This window comes from Pinus tabuliformis, chromosome 8, assembly GCF_031772625.1.
Source record: "Pinus tabuliformis cultivar Carrire ecotype Pingquan chromosome 8, CPIR1, whole genome shotgun sequence".
Taxonomy (NCBI): domain Eukaryota; kingdom Viridiplantae; phylum Streptophyta; class Pinopsida; order Pinales; family Pinaceae; genus Pinus; species Pinus tabuliformis.
The window spans coordinates 1270060949-1270082223 of record NC_142294.1 but is presented as its reverse complement, the minus strand read 5'-3'; the positions used below and the strand labels follow the sequence as shown (position 1 = coordinate 1270082223).

The 21275-nt window shown below is 39.8% G+C and overlaps 1 protein-coding gene across 4 annotated transcripts in view; it reads left to right on the top strand.

The window, feature by feature from the left end:
- The first annotated feature begins 575 nt into the window (after positions 1-575).
- The window catches only part of LOC149240009 (single-stranded DNA-binding protein, mitochondrial-like), a 263565-nt gene continuing 242865 nt past the window's right edge, over positions 576-21275 (top strand). For all 4 annotated transcript variants that reach the window (XR_016246475.1, XR_016246476.1, XR_016246474.1 and 1 more), the window contains exon 1: positions 576-841. The gene's annotated coding sequence lies outside the window, so the exon portion shown is untranslated. The remainder of the gene's footprint in view (positions 842-21275) is intronic.

Here is a 21275-nt window from a genome sequence, read left to right as displayed (position 1 = left end):
TATAAAAAAGTAATATATAAGTTAAAAATATATTCTTTTAAAAAAAGCATAAAACAAAATTCTTAACAATGGAAATTTATTACATTTTGCCACGTAGATTCTACATTTGTTCAGTACCATGATTCCAAAAAACATAACTCACTTCAAATGACACTTGATCATATGACTTTTTTGTTTTAATTAAAAAAGAAAACACAACATAACTACTTTAGAAATAAATCCCAACTTTTAATTTGTATATATTATTATGAATATTCTATAATATTTTATGGAGAATAGATCTCTAACTTTCACTTAATAATTATTTATTAATAATTAAATTAAAATTTTAAAAACTCTATACCTATTTACTTAATTAAAACCTTTATAACATACCACATGCACTCGGCACTTAATAGGAAATGAATTATTTTGCTAACTACACAAATAAGACAACAAAAAGATGTTGCACAAAAGAAAGGCGGAAAAAATGTAAAAACAAGAGATTGTTGAGATAGGGAATTGCCATCTTAAACCTCACGAACATAAAACCCTACATGCTCTGCATGCCTCGCTTATCATAATACATGTCATGCGTAGGGGCTTAAAGCAATAATTACATGTTTTTGTTCACATACGTTTGGATTTTAGGTACCCGCAACATTAGCATATTTCCGAACTTTAGACACAACGTTCCCAATGAGTTGCTGTTAAGAAGCCTTGAAACCATTTTTAAGCCACTCTCATAAACTATGGGGAGATGGGATTTTCAAGTTAAACCAAAATTTAAATGAACTGGTCCGCGGTGCCATATTCAAATTCGTCAGTTTCGTTTCCGCAGAGACAGCTACAGATTCTGTTGGTAAGTTTTCAATGTCCGGGCATTATGTGCCCTGTTTCCTTTCAATTTAAACATGTATAATTTTGGCAGTAGAATGCGTTTGCCATTACTGTAAACAGTGGTTCCTCGCGCACTCAATGGTTCAGTAGTAGTTTAGTTAGCCATGTTGTTTTCTATGGGTTTTTTTTCTATCATTGAAAAGCTTATAATGGGTGGTTTGCGCATAATGGGTCATTGAAGGCCTTTTCTACAACCATATAAGCAGAATTGTTTAAACTTTAAATTGAGTAAAAATTATATGAATGGAGTTTGTGATTAGTCTAGTGGATTACTGGGTATAAACCGTGGGTATTGTTTCGTATCTCATGTAATCTGCTAACTTGGTACCAGATGAAAGCCCTAACGCCAAAAGTTGGAAGTGGTTTAAAGTTCATCATGGCCTACCCGGGACTCTTGTAGCCCTACGAATTTCAAGCTTATCATATCTTGTTTTCGTTAAATCCCAATAATGGTGACTTAACAAGAAGCTTATCATATATTGTTTTCTTTATAGGTTTCTTTAAATCCCAATAACTGCCACTTACCACTGCTTGTTAGGTTAGGATAAGTTTTATCTGTGAAAGTGCCTTCAATGTTTTGTTCAAACGGTTCTTACTGCGACAATGGATCTAAAATCGATTTTTTTTTATAAGCATATATTTGAAAGCGAGCTTTGAGTACATCTTCCATAACTAATCATGTACAAAGTTGGGACTGTGACTGTTGTTCCCATACACAGATCTTTACATACGCACGCTGAAAAACAGAACCATACTTGACAGAACTAAACAAATTCAGAACAGAGTAGAGACATTACTATCAAGCAACATGTATATCAAACTCGTGGCTCCTTTGAGCTGTTCGACTTGGTTTTTTCAGGCTGGCGGCCATTCGATCTGCAACTGTATTTGTGAGTTCCTTTTCAATAAGGCCTGGTAGCTGTCTGTGTAGAACTTCATTCATGATCATATCAAGACAGTATACCATTCTTCTTTTGAGGGATACCTCCTCCATCTTTTCTTCACCAACCTTTCACCTTCAACAGCTGATTGTTTTAGCAAGGATGTGGCCTTCGTCTTGAGCTTGGATCTCTGATGAGCTTGAAGTTTGTCTCTGTCATACAGCCTTCCCCAAATCCAAGTAGTGCATGGTATATCTTCTCAATTGTGATGCTCATCATCTTGGAGATTCTTCGAGCTCGGGGAGCTCCCATTTTAATTAGGAATGGTTATGTCCTATTGTGCCAAGAAGTTGGCATTCCATTCCTTGGTATCCAGTCTGCTTTGAAGGAGCTTGGCCTTCCTACCCGAACCTCTATGACAGGCTTTGGGCTTTTTCCCTTGTTCGAACATAACTTCCTTGCCTAGGTAACCAGTTTTATAGATCAAAGAGTGCCTAGAAGAGAAATGAAGACAACCATCTTTCAATGTCCTCTTAAGTGTGATCTGGCCACCTGAGTTGGCAGGTGTCCTCTGCCATTCTCATCAGAGAGCACTGTACTATCAGCTAAATTCATGTGGGGGAATTATCCGGGAAATGTGCCCAGATTAGAGCACTGATTCCCATGCTGCTTCTCATTTAGTACTGACATGTCAGGGGGCAATTGAAGGATCTATTCATATTCCTAATAGACAAGAAAGCCTTTCCTTTCACTTCCCTTCTTCTGATGTGAAAGAAGGGTCCTATGGGTGATGTGTCTTAGTTATAATCACTTGATTGGTCAGCCAATCAACAATTTTATTTGCAGATATTTTCACATGCTTAAAATCCCATTCCTCGAAACACATACAGGCCTTATGTGTCCATGATATCTTATTCTTCATCTCCCATGGAGAATGTGAATTCTTTCCGTTCATGTGATCTGTGATCAGCTTCAAGTTACCTTCAGAAACAATCTTCTTCTAGCCTTTCTTAAGAGCTTCCCTTACACCAAAGATCAAACTTTCAATCTCATCTTGAATCTTGATTGTTGGTTTTGGTCTCAAAGTAGTAAAAACTTGGCATGGACTCCCAAGATTAGGCCCTGATTGTTACTGAACATCCTCCATGCACCTGCTGAACCTGGATTTCGTTTCGCAGACCCGTCATATTAAAGTTTGAACTTTATCCAACCTTGCACGGGAGGCTTTTATATCTAGTTGTAAGTTTCCTTAACTTTTTTCCCCATATAACAGGCACCCCACCCTCTAGCCCATATGCAAGGGTAGGATATTTTTTAGGACTTAAGGCCATACAACAATAAGGCTAAAAGCCACTACAACAATACACTTAATATGAGTTCAACATGTCACTTGTGGGAATCAAACCTAGATAGGGAGGATACAATCATTCCTCCCAACCACCCATGATAAACCCAAATCCAATTGACAAGTTTCCTTACTTAACCCCTTCCCATTAAGTAAATAAATCAAGCTTGACTAATATTTTTGTGACTTTTCTTATATTATTAGACTCAGGCGGCTATGCTAATCTAATATGTTTGAAAGTATTTCATGTAATTTATTAAAAATATAGGGTGCTGAATGTCTCCAGTCACTTTTTCATTCAAATGTCATTGTCACCTAGGAAGCTCCAAAGTTAACCAAATGACAAGGAATATCTTATTTTTAATTCATAGATTTATGGTATCAGGAATGTCCCAAGGAATTTTTTTCCCTTAGGTTTCAATTCTTGTCTAGGGTTTTAAAGTTTTAAACAAATTATGAAAGGATTATATCATAACAATAATGCACATCCATCCACTCATATAACAGTAGGTATCCTTCTAGAATCTATACAATGTACTAATTTTATATAAGATATTCAATTCTAGTATCCATACAATGTATTGATGTATATAAGATATTCAATAGCTACATGTTTCTTTAGCAAGCCACTATAAGTTAGAACTAATTGTTCAATGAACAATGGACCTATACAACCAATAATCCACCAATATAATTCCAATTGTAATACCAATATTCACTGGGTCAATATCCCAATTGTAATCCATTAATAACAATTACACTAGTACTATCCAATTCTATTGTTACTATATAACTAAAAACTCATTGTTATGGACTGAAAACTTCCTGACAACCTTGTGATTGCTAGTTGGGATTTCACTGTCCCCAAAGATCTACTTCATTGTTAGGTAAGCTTGTATCTGACTTTTGATCTAGATTACCTTCGCTGTCCTATATACTATTCAACCACTGCCTTGTTGGCTGCATTGCTACCTGAGCTGTCTACAATGGACTCGCTGTTGATTAGTTGTTGGCTCAGGATTGTGGCTAGCTATATACTTAATTCAGTCTAGAGTGTCGCAGAAGGGCCGACACTGATCAATAGAGATAACTGTTGCCCTAGAAGAGTCCTAATTGTTGGGCCGTTACCATGAAGTGGCCTTAGAAAAGTAAATTGTCCACAAGCGTGCTTAGATGTCCTTAGTTTCCCTGACTAATGTTTTGCTCTTCTTTGTTGACCCTGAACCAGGACTTCGGGAACCAAGAAACCATAGAGATATGTCTTCGTTGCCCTAGGATAACCACAAAAATATATTCTTTACTAAGGTTAGAAGTTCGGTGTCCAAGTAGACTGCAAAAACTTTCATTGCCTTAGGTTAGGAGCCTCAATGCCATAGGAACTCTTAGTCCAAACAACAGAGAATTCGTCCCTTTCTTTCCCAAACCAGATAAGAATTAGCCTCATAATATTATGCTTCAACAAGATAGAGAAAAGGAGAAGACTAGCTTGGGTGGGATTATCACCACCGAAACTAATCAGGAGAAGAAGGGGTCTTAAAACCCTCAGAGCTTCGGCTCAAAGAAAACAAAGATATTCCAATCCAATTAATGACGATAAAAATGATTCTATCTCTCTCTTATTTATAGATTTCTTATGGGGTGCCTCCTCCTTATTTTAGTGAGAGGGGTTACAAGTTTAACCTCCAATTTTGGCTTTTTGCCCCAACTACCGCAAATTTACCCAATGTTGCCCCAAAATATTGGGTAATGGCTTTCCCCCTTTATCAATGACTATAGTCTAATGGGTTGGATAGGCTACTTTGCCCTTCCTTGGGCTATTAATCGGTGGGGAACATTAAAGTGCCCCCCTTCTCGATGTTGCTTGTCCTCAAGCAATTGCAAGTTCGGGTGCCGCAAAATGTGTCCCCCTGCTTTCAAGAATGAAGACTGCTCACTTGCCTTGTATCCTTCCTTTTGGTCACTTCCAAACCACCTGCTGCCATTCGAAACAAGTGATGCAACAACCACTAGCTTTTCTCTAGCTTTGTCATCATCACGAATATTTGCCACTGCAAAAAATGCCCATGAATGCCTTGAAGTGATCAAGTGACCAATATTGAAGTTGGGGATGATGCTAATGTTAAAGCCTCTGTAACCACCTCTTCCCCCTTGCTTATATTTACATCGTTCTTTAGGTTTTGTTGTAATATATTTCCTCTAGATCTTTGTATTAACAAAATTCATCTCTACCTCTATGACGATATAAAGAATCCTTGTCATTTAAAGACATTTTATCTTTGTTAGCATCAACTTTTTCATTCAAATAGTATCCATTGCTCAGATAAATCTTTCATTCAAACTGTGGCCCCTTTCTTTTCACCCAACCATGAAGCTTTCGCTGCTACTTGCCAATAGGCCCCTCTTGCTCATTCTAGCTGTTTCTAGATTCAAATTTACAGTTGGCACTATTTGATATGTTGAATAGATGGTGATCATCAAATACCCAAACCTTTGACGCAACCTATGAGCCTCAGTAACAAGTGCCTCAGGTAAATTAGCCAACACAACATTTGAGGATGTCAAAAAAACCTCAGTACGAAGTTTAGGAGGGGACGTGTCTAGTATTATAGCACTATCCATATCAGCGGGTCATCCCTCAAGCCGATGAGATTGAAGCAATCTCTGTGCTCGTTGTTGTGCAAGGACTTCTACTTGTATATCTGGAGGAAGAGTAGCAAGGAATTCTTGATCAATCTTTTCTGCATTTGGTTGATCCCGATCTTGGGGGTAGGCCCCCAAGATCTAAAAAATTGAAATGCATCTTGGGGGGGAAGCCCCCAAGATCTGAAAAATTGAAATGCCATAAGAAGAGAGGAGAACACACAATAACAAAACCACAAAGAAACTTTTTTTTATTAAAACAGATAATAACTGTAAAGACTACATTATGGTGGACATTTTGTCCTTTTACAAAATGTGACTTGTTACTTATAGCCTTTTTTGGTTACAATACCACAGGGAAATTCCATGGGTGGATGTCACAATACCATGAGAAAATACCATGGGTGAATGAATACCATGGGTGGATGTCACTTACAATACCATGGGTGATGCCACTTAGTGGATGCCATTTTCCATTTTGATCATTCCTCCCTCCTTAAGAAGCAATGGTCTCCATTGCGTGAAGTTCCCTCCTGGGAAGCCTTTGTTGAATATGAAGAGCCACTGAAGAGAAGGGTTTTGTGTGGTCAACCCATAACCATGATGAACGAAGATCCGAGGATACAGATACCCTATAATGCTTGTGATCAACTGTGACACTGACAGTGTGCGGCTTAGCAAATGGACTTCGATGAAGTGTGGGTTTGTGGATGACCCATAACCATGACAATAGAAGATTAGAGGATAGAGGTACCCTGTAATGCTTGTGACCAACTGTGATACTAACAGTGTGCAGCCTAGCAAATGGACTTTGATGACAAGGATTTTTTGCGGTTGATCCATAACCCTGATGCTGACTGTTGATAAAGTAGCAAGTGCCTAGATAGCTTGGGGTGGGAGGGTCTCCAACGAACCCAAGCCGGATGCTGCTATGCTAAAATTGATGAATGTGAAGCAGGTGCCTACTAAAGCGGGGTGGGAGGGCACGTCTCGAAAGGGAACCCGCTCCAAATGCTACTCCATATTTAAAATCGACCGAATCGGAGTCCAAATGAGGGAGATATCGCTGATTTAAAATAAGTTGTGTTGTAGAAATTTTTCTGATGACAATTTGTGGATGGCGGCTCTCCTATAATTTTTGCCATATTTGTGTAGAATTTCAGAAAAAATTATTGTAGATTTGAGTTCCTCTTAAAAAATCACCCAGTTTAAAAATAAAAATAAAAATTGGTAGAATCAAAGTTCGGATGTGGGAGATATCGCTGATTTAAAATCAACTATTTTTTAAGAACTTTTGTGACGACAAAATAGTTGCAGCGCGAATCTGAGTTTCTAGCGTGTCCAGATAGGGATTTCAAACACATGAGAAGATGCAGAATGGTCATTCTATTTCCAAAAATAGGTTATGATAAAGCTTCTGAGTTATAGCCTTAACAATTATTATCTGTTTTAATAAAAAAAGTTTCTTTGGATGCATTTCAATTTTTTAGATCTTGAGGGCCTACCCCCAAGATCCGGATCATTGGTGGCTGATTTTTTTTTGTAAGTTCGACAACAGTGAGGCTACATCATGCTCATGTCCAAGAATAACACCTGAATAGCGTGGGGAATTGAACTGGTTGTAGAAAATTTGAATGATTTGCACCCTTACCTTGTTTACAAATTTTGCAAGTGTTTTTTAAACCCAACCCACATGTTTTGCCATGCTGATATACATTTTTCATGCATTCATTTGAAACATTAAAGAGTGATTCTACTAATAATTTTTGCACAACTGATACTGGAGAAAAATAACAAGCTCACACACTTTAGACACAAGAATTTTTGGTCAACTTGACCTTGGAAAAACCCCACAATTCTTGAAAACCAGTTAAGAAAGGAGGCTTTTTGCTTCTTCAAGGAATTTTTACAACAGAGAAAATGGTTACTTATCTCCCTTGATTTGTTTGTCCTTTACATAGGTTGATTACTTTCTCAAACTTTAAGCTTATTCTCTGCACTAGTACCACAAATTTAGGGCTTGAAGATAGCTGTAATTCTCCTTGAGATTTGAGCCATAAACTCTGACTAGAATCCTATGAATTCTGCGTTGAAGCAGCCTCCAAAAAAATTCGCTGACAGTGGAAAGTTTTGAGTTTGCACTCAAAAGAAAATTTCGGCCTCCATGTTGTGTTTGCTTCTCGAAATTTTCGGCCTTAGTTTAAGGTCTGCTCTTCCAATATTCTCGGCCTTAGAACTGGATCTGTACTCCTGAAAATCTCGGCCTCAGATCTGGTCTGTACTCCTGAAAATCTTGGCCTCAGATCTAGTCCCGCTCTCTCGAAATTCTCGGTCTCAAATCTGATGGAAACTGTGACTTAACTCAGCTACAAATCTCAGCCTAGAGGAGACTAGAATCCAACTAAAATTTTGGTTGCAAACTTGGACTAATCCTGCTGCAAACTTGTACTAAATGACTTGGAGCATTAACTTGGAAACTCGTGCCTTTATTCTTTGCTATAGATTCGAACTAGTAGCCTCTCCAAGGATTCGATCTCACTTCCCAAAAGTATAGGAATCTCTACTCCCTTCAGCTGCTCTTTTGTTCCCCTCTTTCCTTTGAGAAGAATGAGTAGAATAATGAATTCCTTTTCCCTTTTGTCTTTCTTTTGAGAGGGAAACCTAACCCTAAAGAGCAAGGGATGAGATTAAATCTCAACCCATGAGATCTATGGTTGAGATCAAGCCTCCACTTGACCTCTTTCTCATGATGACCCTATCACTTAAAGAACACTTCCTAGTACCTTTTAATGTTTTAGTACCATGGTCACTTTTTCTCACTTAAAGTGACTTCTAAAAATAAAAGTCACTTTAATAATATAAAGTGCACTTAAGTACTTTTCACTTAAAGTCACTTTATAACCCATGTGACTTTAATAAATTAAAATTATTTAGTACTTCTACTCATAAAAGGTACTTTAGCCCCTTGACATTAATAAACACATAATGTCACTTAGAGAAAGGAATATTAATGTGTATTCCTAGGCCAAAAGGATAAATGCATAGGAAACACTTTCTTGGTACCATTTTCTCAACATTGGTAACTTAACATCTAGGAGTGCCTTAACAACACAGGTGATCACTGTCTATCCAAGACCCCGTGGACGCATTTGGTGGCTGATTATTTGGAGGTTTTGCCACTTGATTTTGCTAGGAAGCAAGCACCTTTATTCTTAACTCTTCAGGAAGAGCCTCTAGGAATGTAGGATCAATAGAATTAGATTCTGCAGCCACAATAATTTGTTGTTGCTCACTGGGAGTACGTGCACGTAACTGCTCTCTATAGCAATTTTTGGTTGGGATGGTCCTCTATTGCAGTTTTCATCTTGCACACCTTCCATGTTTCCTGATGCATCAATCTGTCCAAGTTTAACAGTTCCTTCAACACTTCCAAGTTGCACATGCTTTCACATAATGTTGCACCACTATCACTACTATCTTGGCTCACAACTTCAACATCATGCATGACTTGCTCATTGTGTTCATCTTGCATCTCAAGGTCATGGTGAATAGCACCTGTAGTCTTATTTCCTTGCTCCATATAAGCCTGTTGCGAAAGTTGAGTTGAAATACTCTTTGTATTGCTGGCACTATTATCTTCAATATGGGGTTGGTCACATTCCTCTGTTCTATCATTTTCTTGAGATTGTACAACTTTTGTCATTCTAATACACCTTTATTTATAACATGTGAGGTAGTATTATGGGCTTGGTCTGATGGAGTCTCATCAACTGGCTGAGTCCTTTGTAACTAAGATATAAATTGCTCCTCAATCCCTAATGCTATTGTAGTGCCACTCACCCCTCTAAGTTGTTGACTATTGCTACTGTAGTGCCACTCACCCCTCTGAGTTGCTGACTATCGCTCCTATAGTGCCACTCACCCCTCTGAGTTGCTGAGTATTATCAGCCCAATCGCTCAAACGATTTCTTGGCCTTCCACTTCAAAGTGTTCGGAAAATAAGGTTTAGATGTAATGAGGCTAGATTATTTTCAATATTACTCCCTGTGACAACCCTATCATTTTCTATGACTCGACGATGCATTGATCTACATGGGGTAATCTACATGGGGCGAATGGTCTAATGAGGGGGGAATAAGGGGGGAATGTTGAAATGTTGTTCCATGATTCTCAGTCCTTCCAAGAAGGTTATAGATAGAGGTAGTGCATCCGAACCGCTGACTTGCACCAAAACCTTCTTCAATAGGCATCACATGAAATGGATCAGATGGAAAATTACCTTCAACTCGACCAAGAACTTCAAAATGGTCAAACACAATGATCCGATCCTCCAATCTCAATATAAAGTTATTCTCATCATCCCCATCTTCTTCATCTTCCAAGATATCATCCTCATCATAATCCTCACCAAGCTCACCAGGCTCATTAACGTCATGGTCATCATGATCGACATTTGGATGTGATAAGTGATGAACATCATCTTCATCTAACTTCTCGTCCTCTTCCTTTTCCTCTTCATCCTCATCTTTCGCATTTTCTTCTCCACAATCCTCATTCATAAAATCCTCTTCCGACTCTATTATCAAATTTCCAATTTGGGCAGAGGCCATTGCATCATGGGAGGATTCCATTTTCTCAAACTTTGTTTCATTATGCTGAGAATGAGCAACTGCATTTGCTGATGGTGCTTCTTCATTCTCTCTTTGTTAAAATTGGCAACTAGGGCCAAAATCCATATGGGTCATCTTATTTATGTCAGCTGATATTTTTCTTGGATCCCTCTCATCGAGAGGTGTAGGATTGATCTAAAGATCATCCGATTCCGATAAGTATTCATGAAGATATGAATTTATTTGTGTTGTGGGACAATTCGTCAAGGTCCGCCAGCAACCAAATAACCCCCACATGTGCTCAACGTTTTAGCATAAAAGGAGGTGACTTGATAGTCATTTCAACACACACTTCATTCTTGATTTCTCTCCACTTGTTTTGGGTTTTAGTGGAAGAGAAGTCTAAGAGGAGGAAGCCCTAGACGTAGTAAGGAAGGAGCCTAAAGCTTGAAGTCTAAACGCAGTCCTAGATGATGCCCTAGCAAGGAAGATGCAGTCATGTTATGCCCTAACCCTCTACGCTATCAAGGAAGACTGCCCTCATCTATACGCTATCCCAAGGGTGACCCTAACCGCAGTAAAGAGGCTCCCTAACTCGTTGTTTTAAGGATGCCCTAACCAGCAAAGAGGGACAGAACAACGTGGTGTTTTAGGGCTGTTTCTAGGGTATGTTTGAGGGTTGAATTGCTGTGAGGGGAGGCCGAGACAACTCCCTAAAGGGTCGAGGCAAGGAGAGGCTGGTTCAGCCTACGTGGAGGTGTCTTGGGTGCAAGGAAGGGCAGCGTATGATGCTGTAGGTGGGTCGCAGGTCCTAACTTTCTTTGGAGGGCAGTGTGGAGCTGTTTAGGGGCTATCTATGCCCAGGAAAACAGCCAAGGGTGCCAACCCCTCTTCAAGAGTAGGCTGCAGTTAAGGAGGGTTGTTTTGGTGGCTGATCAAGGGTTATTACAACAGGGAAATATGCCCTAACCAGTCACAGACATTACAACTGTAACGCAAACTTGGAGCAGCAGTTGTGATGTGCGTTGGATCCGTTCTTTGGGTCAGTTTGAATCAGATTGTTGGGTAGTCTATGGGAGCCAAATTGGTGGCTTGACATAACAGCATGGTACATGGGACAACAAGTACATCGTGCAACAATGGTACTTGGGACAACATGGTACACGGGACAACATGGTACACGGGACAACAAGTACATGGTGCAACAATCATGGTGCAACAATCAGCATGGTACATGGGACAACAAGTACATGATGCATCAATCGTGGTGCAGCAATGGTACTTGGGACAACATGGTACATGGGACAACAAGTACATGGTGCAACAATCATGGCGCAACAATGGTACATGGGACAGCATGGTACATGGGACAACAAGTACATGGTGCAACAATCATGGTACAACAATGGTACTTGGGACAATAATGATACTTGGTGCAACAATGGTTCATGGTGGAGCAATGGTACATGGTGTAGCATTGGTACAACGATGGGAGTTGCAACGAGTACATGTTGTACAGTGCAGCATAGTGCACATAGGAGCAGCAATGCATAGCATAACTCAGCATAGTACAACAGTACAATGATGGGTATAGTGATGATTAGTGAAGCATGATGAGATGCAGCGTAGTGATGATGGGTGCAACATGGTGCAGCATAGTGAGGTGCAACATGATGATGAGGAGCAACACAATGATGGGTGTAGCATGGTGATGGAGTCACCTTGGAGAATTAGTTGAAGCAACATGTCTTCAACTGAATTCAACTACCTCATGTATAATCTTCTTAAAGATGATCTATGCTCTTATTTAGATAAGTCAAAGTGTTGACTTCTGTTGTATATGTACTATCTCTCTCTCTCTCTCTCTCTGCTGAACTATTGAAGAACATATAAGAAGAATTGATCAAGGGTTTCCCCACATTGGTGTTTGTCCCTGGCTAGCGCCACATCTTGTGTCCTCTTGTCTTGGCTTGTCTTTTGCGATTTATGTTTATGTTCTATCTGCAATTTATTATTATGCTAATGTGATTGCTAATCTGGAAAAGATATTGAACTAATTGTGAAAATTGAAATAAATTGCTCTAAGCATAGAACATACTTAAAATTAACATGGTACCAGAGCTGAGGTGAAGACAAAGCCCAAGCAAGAGTGAAAGAGCAATCACTGAAGACAGTTGGGAAAGGACAAAAGGCTCAATGGATTCCTCATCCCTCTTCAAATTCACCAAGGGTGAAGTTGAAGCAGAGAATATTATCAGAATGGCGCAGCAGAAGCTTCTGATGGCCTACCTAAAGATCACTTCAATGGGAAGTCCGAATCTAAGGGTGGAAGGAAAGGCAAATGCCTTGTTTGTAATAAGTTCGGCCATTATGCTGAGGAGTGTCCGAATGGTAGGGACACATCACTTGATGATGATAACAATCATTCCAAGGACATCTTTAATGATCAGAGGAATGATAGGTAATGCAGGTCATCAAGGAAATAACCGACTCTTCAAAGAAAGCAAGGAACCCCAGACTCTCTGGGAATCTGGCTTATTGATTGTAATGCTTCAAGGCATTTCATCGGATAGAAGGGTGCACTCTCTAATTTGGTAGAGATGGAAACAATCGTGGGATTATACTTGGAGTCAATGCCACCTATCCTAGAAAGGGTGTAGGGAATGTGTTATGAAACCAGCTCAAGAAAAGATAGAAAAGATAGATCAACGCCTTAGAATTCAGCCTCTTCGAGGGACAACCTCCTTTACATTACATAAATGAACAATTCTTGGATGATTCAAATGAAAAAACCTCCTTTCTATATATAGGAGTCTAAGGAGTCACAATATAATCCAGCCGACCTAACAATAATAATATAAAGCCACAAAAATAACAATAGAGGGATTCTATGGGGCACAGTAATAACAATATGTGGGCAATAGGGGCACAACAATATTAATAAGGGGTATAACAACAATAGTAATGGGGTAATCACTAGTATTATAGGGACCCAACATGCCCCTCTCCTTCAAAAAAGTGTTGTCCTCAACGTTTGAGTAGTTCTGGATACTTCTGCATAAAATTCTCATCCTCCCATGTGGAATCTTCAGCAGATAAGTTCTTCCACTTGATAAGATACTCTGAAATTGAACGATTTCGTAGCTGTCGAGTTCTTGCTTCTGTGACTGCTTCCGGTTCCAATATAATTTTTCCTTCCTCGTCAAGTTCTGGCAATATTGTTTGAACTGGGAGCTTGTTGCCTATAACCTTCTTTAAACATGAAACATGGAAAACTGGGTGCAATCGAGAAGCTGCAGGAAGCTCCAATTTGTATGCCATAGTACCAATCTTTTGCAACACCTTGTACGGACCATAATACTTTGGTGATAATTTATTATCCTTCTTAGCTTGCTTGAGGGACATTTGCTTATATGGTTGTGGCCGTAGGAATACCCAATCACCTACACCAAAACTTCTTTCACTTCGATGTTGATCTGCCTGTTGTTTCATTCTATTCTGTGCCAACACGAGGTTATCCTTTAAGAGTTGGAGGACTTGTTGTTGATGTTCGATGTGATTTTCCACTGCCTGAACCTTAGAATTTTCTCTTAAATATGATGTGATGGATGGTGGTTGATACCCATAAAGTTCCATAAATGGGGTCATTTTTGTTGCTGTATGGAAGTGTTATACCACCATTCAGCCAGAGGCAACCATTTGACCCATTGTGTCTGTTTATCAGATACAAAGCAACGAAGATATCCTTCCAAACATTTGTTTACTATCTCAGTTTGCCCATCAAATTGAGGATGATAAGATGAGCTATGAGCTAACTGAGTACCAAAACAAGAAAATAATTTTGTCCAAAAATTTCCAGTGAAAATGGGATCTCTGTCACTTACAATAATCTTTGGGTTTCCATGTAGCTTTTGAATTGTTTCCATAAATGCAGTAGAAACTGTACTGGCTTTAAATGGATGTGTTAATGCACAAAAGTGTGCATACTTGGTAAGTCTGTCAACTACCACCGTGATGACACTCTTTCCCTCAGACTTGGGTAAACCTGTGATAAAATCCATTGAAACTTCCTCCCAACGTTGGCTTGGAATGGATAAAGGTTGTAATAGACCTAGTGTCTTAATTGTTTCAACTTTATTTTGTTGGCAAACCAAACATTTAGCCACAAACTTTTGAAAATCTGATTTAAGGCCATCCCAAAAAAATTCCTTCTTAACCCCGTGGTAAGTTTTTAAAAATCCTGAGTGCCCTCCTAAGGGAGAAGTGTGCAATTCCATAAGAATCTTTTGTTTTAGCTGGGAATTCTTACAGAGGTATAAGCGATCTTTGTACCATAACGAATCATTTTGCCAGCTAAATGTACCAGACGTACTGGAATCATGTTGTAACTTTCGAATAAGTGCCCACACTTCTTCGTCATTCTTCCATTCCTCCCTTGCTTCGTTTATCCAATCTGGTTGGATAATAGAAATGGCGCACAACAATGCTTCCACATCCTCATCCTTTCTTGAGAGTGCATCTGCCACCACATTTTGCTTCCCTTTTTTGTAGATGATTTCAAAGTCATAACCCAACATCTTTGTGACCCACTTTTGTTGCTCTTCAGAGGATAATCTTTGTTGTAAAAAGTATTTAAGGTTATCATGATCCGTTTTTACCTTGAAGTGTCTACCCATTAGGTAGGGTCGCCATTTCTTAAGTGCATGGAGTATTGCCAACATTTCCTTCTCATAAATAGCTTTGCTTAAAAACTTTCCCTTGATTGAACGACTTTCAAAAGCAATGGGTCTTTCATCTTGCATTAGAACAACACCAATTCCATTTCCTGAAGCATCACATTCCACAATAATGGTTTTTGTGAAGTCCGGTGTAGCTAAGACCGGTGCTTGGCACATTGCCTCTTTAAGATGTTCAAAGGCCTCTGTTGCTTCCGGAGTCCATGAAAATGCATCTTTCTTCAATAATGTTGTTAGAGGTGCTGCTATTCTCCCATAATTCTTAACAAACTTGCGATAATACCCTGTCAACCCGAGAAATCCTCGCAGATGCTTTATGGATGTGGGGATTTTCCATTCCTTAATGGCTTTAATTTTGCTAGGGTCTACCTTAACTCCTTCATGAGATACAATATGACCCAAATATTCCACCTCCTGGACTCCAAAGAAACATTTGGATCTTTTTGCATATAATTGTTTCTCCTTCAATAGTTGTAGCACCTTGTCAACATCTTCAACATGGTCCTTCCAAGACTTGCTGTAGATTAGTATTTGGGAAATCTTTGAGTTTCATAAACTCATTCTAGCATTGATGTTCTTGGTGAACTCCCGTTTGGATATATGTTTTGCAGTTAGCATGTTGAGCTCATATTTGGTTGAGCCTCACTGGATTGATGCCAAGAATCATTTGAGATATCTTTAGGGCACAATCTCTCATGGATTGAGATACACTGCCGGAAATGTGAAGCTGCATGATTATTCTGATGCTGATTAGGCAGGCAGTGTGGAGGATCGCAGGAGCACTTCTGGGTGCTATTTCTCTTTGGGTTCTGCTCGATATCCTGGATGAGTAGGAAGCAGAAGACGATTGCTTTAAGCACTGCTGAGACTGAATACATAGCTACGAGTATGACCTCATGTGAAGCTGCCTGGTTGTGGAAGCTCTTCAGTGAGTTGTTTGTACACATGATGGATACCACTATGATCTTCTATGTCAACCAGAGGGGGATTCGATTATTGAGGAATCCCGTATTCTATGATTGCTCCAGCATATAAAGATTAGGTACCACTTTATCTAGGATATGGTACATCCATGAGTAAGGAGGCTCCATCTCATTAGGACTGATGTGCAGGTCGCAGATATTTTGTCGAAGCCCCGGGGAAAGGTCAAATTTGTGATATTCCAGAACGACTTGGAGTCGTTGAGGGACCCTCTTATGAGGGTCCTGTATGATGCATGCATTGAACTCTGGGAGCTTCGGGGGCTTGGGGTACTTCTTGGAGCGACAAGCGACCATAGGGCGACTCACCCTCCCCTAGTGGTGTGCTGTGTACATGGTGAATGGTTCAACCTTCCCCTGTGATACCCCGTGGCGACTTATGGACAGGATGAGTGGTTCTCCTGTCGAGGCATCCTACCCATGCAGTCTGGGACTCATGGGAAGTACCTCTCATTTGGCCAATGAGTAGGGAAAAGGGGTTAGGGACCATAGTAGTACCGATGGACGCATCGTGTATCTACTGTACTCCCTATGCTAGGATGACCTACATTGATCTGAGATCAATTGGAACTAACTTCAGGTCAGTAAGAGTGATATAGCTCACTCTCTCTTGGAACTGATTTGGGATCAGTATGAGTGGTTTGAGACACTCTCTTGATATTGATCTGGGATCAATATGAGTGGTTTGAGACACTCTCTTGTGATATTGATCTAGGATCAATGAAACTGACTTCGGGTCAGTAAGAGTGATATAACTCACTCTCTCTTGGCACTGATCTAGGATCAGTAAGAGTGGTATGACACACTCTCTTCATATGGGACTGACTTCGGGTCAGTAGAGAATGGTATGAGACATTCTCGATCAATTCTTCTTCTTCATGGTTCAGCAGAGCAGAGCAGTGCAGGGCACTGATGGCATAGATAGTACAGTTTGGCAAATGGATCAGCGGATGGAGTTCTCCCTAGTTGAGAGGGAGTGTTAAAATTCGCAACTAGGGCCAAACTCCATGTGGGTTGTTATCACTAAACAAATTTCAAAGAAAAGGGGTAAGGTAAGGAAGAATTGTTCTTGGTCACTTTCGTGTTCCTTTCATGCATAAGAAGCACTTGGCAAGCTCAGGGTTAGCATACATCAGAGTTCTCCATTTCAACTCAAGCAAGGCAGTTAGCACTCAAGAAGAAGAATGTAGCTTTGAGGAAGTCAAAAAAGAAATTGATGTCTACCAACCTTGAAATTGCCCAATTCAAGGAAAGGGCAAGGAAACATGCAATTGAAAAGGAAAATTGAAGATCTGAAGACACAACTAAGCCAACCTGAAGGACATTCTTAACTAAGAGAAATCACATAGCAAGTATGGTTAAGTCCTAAATTTTGATAGATTGCCTTTTGAAGTTTACTTTAAAAGAATGGTGTTGTTTTCAGTTTTGGACAACTTCATGGCAGATGGAAAAGCCATTACAAGGAAAAGAAATATCAAAAGAGTTAAAGTTTTGGCCTCAAACTGTGTTTTTAAAATTACACAGCAGTTCGTAGCGCACTACGAAACTGCTGTAAATGATGCCCAATGCACAAGCAGTTTCGTAGCGTGCTACGAAACTGCTGTGGTTGCATATTATGTTTTGGTAGACCAATTTTGGGATACAAAAGGAAATATTTTTGAAGAGGAATGTCTGAAAGGGGAGCATTTACAAGGTGTAAGTATCCAACAAAGGCAAATCAAGTGAAGGAAGGATATCTATGAACTCTTAGCTATACAAGAGGTCATCATTGCATAGCTAGTATTTTTCATGAGACATCAGGCAGCATTAAAGGGTTTTGTCTTCACATGTATATATGGAAAAGGTCTGAAGCGTATGTAAAACATGATAATCCAATGCAGTTTAATGAAGAACATCAGGGATAATTGATTTCGAAGATCCTTGTGGAGACCAAAAGCAAAAAAGGAGGAACTTTATCTCCTTGTTTTTACCAGTCAACTTCTAGAAGAGTTTCTGAGTAGTTAAAAACTCATCTCTGAAAAGTGAAAGAGGTTTTCATTCCTAAGATACTGAAGTACAAAAACCTCTTCCACTTTCTTCAAATCCATTATGATCTGGGAGAAATGAAGGACCAAACTTGCGCTACAAAATTGCTGTAGGTGCAGTTTTTCACAAGCATATTTCTCTGTTTTACACCTGTTTTTCAAAGACACATTTTGGGCGGTAGGAAAGGTGTTTCAAAAAACCAAGAGAGGTTTTTGTTCAGCACGGATTGGTTCACAAAAACCTCCTTCAGTTTTTCCAAATACATTTTTTATGAGAAGATATGAGCTCTGTCCCAAGACCTATTTTTCAGCCAGAACAGAGCAAGGAACAATCTCCTAGTTTCTAGGAACAGTAAAAGGATGAGTCATCAAGGGCCAGTTGGAGGGTTATGAGCACCATCAAATTCGAATTCATGGAGTTATAGGTGTCAAAAGGAGTTTTTAATTCCTAGATAAGGTTGTTTTAATCATAATGAGGAGTTACACTCCTAATTGTTTTAGGTCTCTAGGACTGCTAGTTAGCTGTCATTTGCATTTAATAGTTAGTTTTAAATATCAATAGGTGCCAGGTCAGGTAGAATTCGAATTTTCCTCATCCTAGAGGAGGAATCTAAGTTATGTAAAGAGCTCTATATATAGCAGAAGAGCTGATGTACAAACTCAAAGGGTTGGAAAATTTTCAGAGAAAGACTCATATTGTGCCATTGTAGAAGATTATGTTTTTATGAATGCAGGCTTTGGCTTTACTTCTCAGGATTCAGAAGGAGTTCAATGGTGGCTTGTTTATGTTTGTCCTTATTTCCTTATGTGCAGTAGTATGAATGTATGATACTTAGAACTCATTAACATGCTCTAACTTCCTTCGTTCAATCATGGACTGTGTTTTCCTACATGTCTCTATGTGTTAACTGATATATTGAACTTTGATGCCCTGACTTCCATGTTTAGCTGATACTGCTATCATACTAAGCTTTTCTGACTCCATAAGCCCAATGGATGTTTGTTGATTGTGTTTCAACCACTTACATTTCTTCATTTGTTCAATAGAGTTAGCCATCTAATCCATTATCAATATCATTAATCATTTGAGAGAGCCCTCTCAGGTTGAGGAGGCTAAGCCTCAGCCAAAAGTAGGTCTGAAATAGTTACTCAAAGTCTTCCTGATTAGCAGCCTATCAGGGTTGGATTTTTGTGATAACATGGGTCATCTTATTTATGGCAACTGATATTTTTCTTGGATCCCTCTCATCGAGAGGTGTAGGATTGATCTAAAGATCATCCGATTCCGATAAGTATTCATGAAGATATGAATTTATTTGTGTTGTGAGACAATTCGTCAAGGTCGGCCAGCAACCAAATAACCCCCACATGTGCTTAACGTTTTAGTATAAAGGGAGGTGACTTGATAGTCATTTCAACACACACTTCACTCTTGATTTCTCTCCACTTGTTTTGGGTTTTAGTAGAAGAGACGTCTAAGAGGAGGAAGCCCCAGACGCAGTAAGGAAGGAGCCTAATGCTTGAACTCTACACGCAGTCCTATATGATGCCCTAGCAAGGAAGACGCAGTCATGTTATGCCCTAACCCACTACGCTATCAAGGAAGACTGCCCTCATTTATATGCTGTCCCAAGGGTGATCCTAACCGCAGTAAAGAGGCTCCTTAACTCGCTGTTTTAAGGATGCCCTAACTAGCAAAGAGGGACAAAACAACGTGGTGTTTTAGGGTTGTTTTTAGGGATGTTTGAGGGTTGAATTGCTGTGAGGGGAGGCCAAGACAACTCCCTAAAGGGCCGAGGCAAGGAGAGGCTGGTTCAGCCTGCGTGGAGGTGTGTTGGGTGCAAGGAAGGGCAACCTATGATGCTGTAGGTGGGTCGCAGGTCCTAACTTTCTTTCGAGGGCAACGTGGAGCTGTTTAGGGGCTATCTATGCCCAGGACAACAGCCAAGGGTTCCAACACCTCTTCAAGAGTAGGCCGCATTCAAGGAGGGTTGTTTTGGTGGCTGATCAAGGGTTATTACAGCAGGGAAATATGCCCTAACCAGTCACAAACATTACAACTGTAACTCAGATTTGGAGCAATGGTTGTGATGTGCGTTAGATCTGTTCTTTGGGTCAGCTTGAATCAGATTGTTGGGCAGTCTATGGGAGCCAAATTGGTGGCTTGACATAGCAGCATGGAACATGGGACAACAAGTACATGGTGCAACAATCATAGTGCAACAATGGTACTTGGGACAACATGGTACACAGGACAACAAGTACATGGTGCAACAATCATGGTGCAACAATGGTACTTGGGACAACAAGTACATGGTGCAACAATCATGGTGCAACAATGGTACTTGGGACAAGATGGTACATGGGACAGCAAGTACATGGTGCAACAATGGTACTTGGGACAACATGATACATGGGACAACAAGTACATGGTGCAACAATGGTACTTGGGACAACAATGATACTTGGTGCAGCAATGGTTCATGGTGGAGCCATGGTACATGGTGCAACATTAGTACAACAATGGGAGCTGCAATGAGTACATGTTGTACAGTGCAGTATAGTGCACATAGGAGCAACAATGCATAACATAGCTTAGCATAGTACAACAGTACAATGATGGGTACAATCATGATTAGTGAAGCATGATGAGATGCAGCATAGTGATGATGGGTGCAACATGGTGCAGCACGGTGAGGTGTAGCATGATGATGAGGAGCAGCACAATGATGGGTGCAACATGGTGATGGAGTCACCTTGGAGAATCAGTTGAAGCAGCATGTCTTCAACTGAATTCAGCTACCTCATGTATCATCTTCTTAAAGATGATCTTTTCTCTTATTTAGATAAGTCAAAGTGTTGACATCTGTTGTATATGTTCTATCTCTCTCTCTCTCTCTCTCTTCGCTGAACTATTGAAGAACATATACGAAGAATTGATCAAGGGTTTCCCCACATTGGGGTTTGTCACTGGCTAGCGCCACACCTTGTGTCCTCTTGTCTTGGCTTGTCTTCTGCGATTTATGTTTATGTTCTATCTGCAATTTACTATTATGCTAATGTGATTGCTAATATGGAAAAGATATTGAGCTAACTGTGAAAATTGAAATAAATTGCTCTAAGCATAGAACATACCTAAAATTAACACTCTTTCATTCTGGTGTTGATGCACAATGGAGC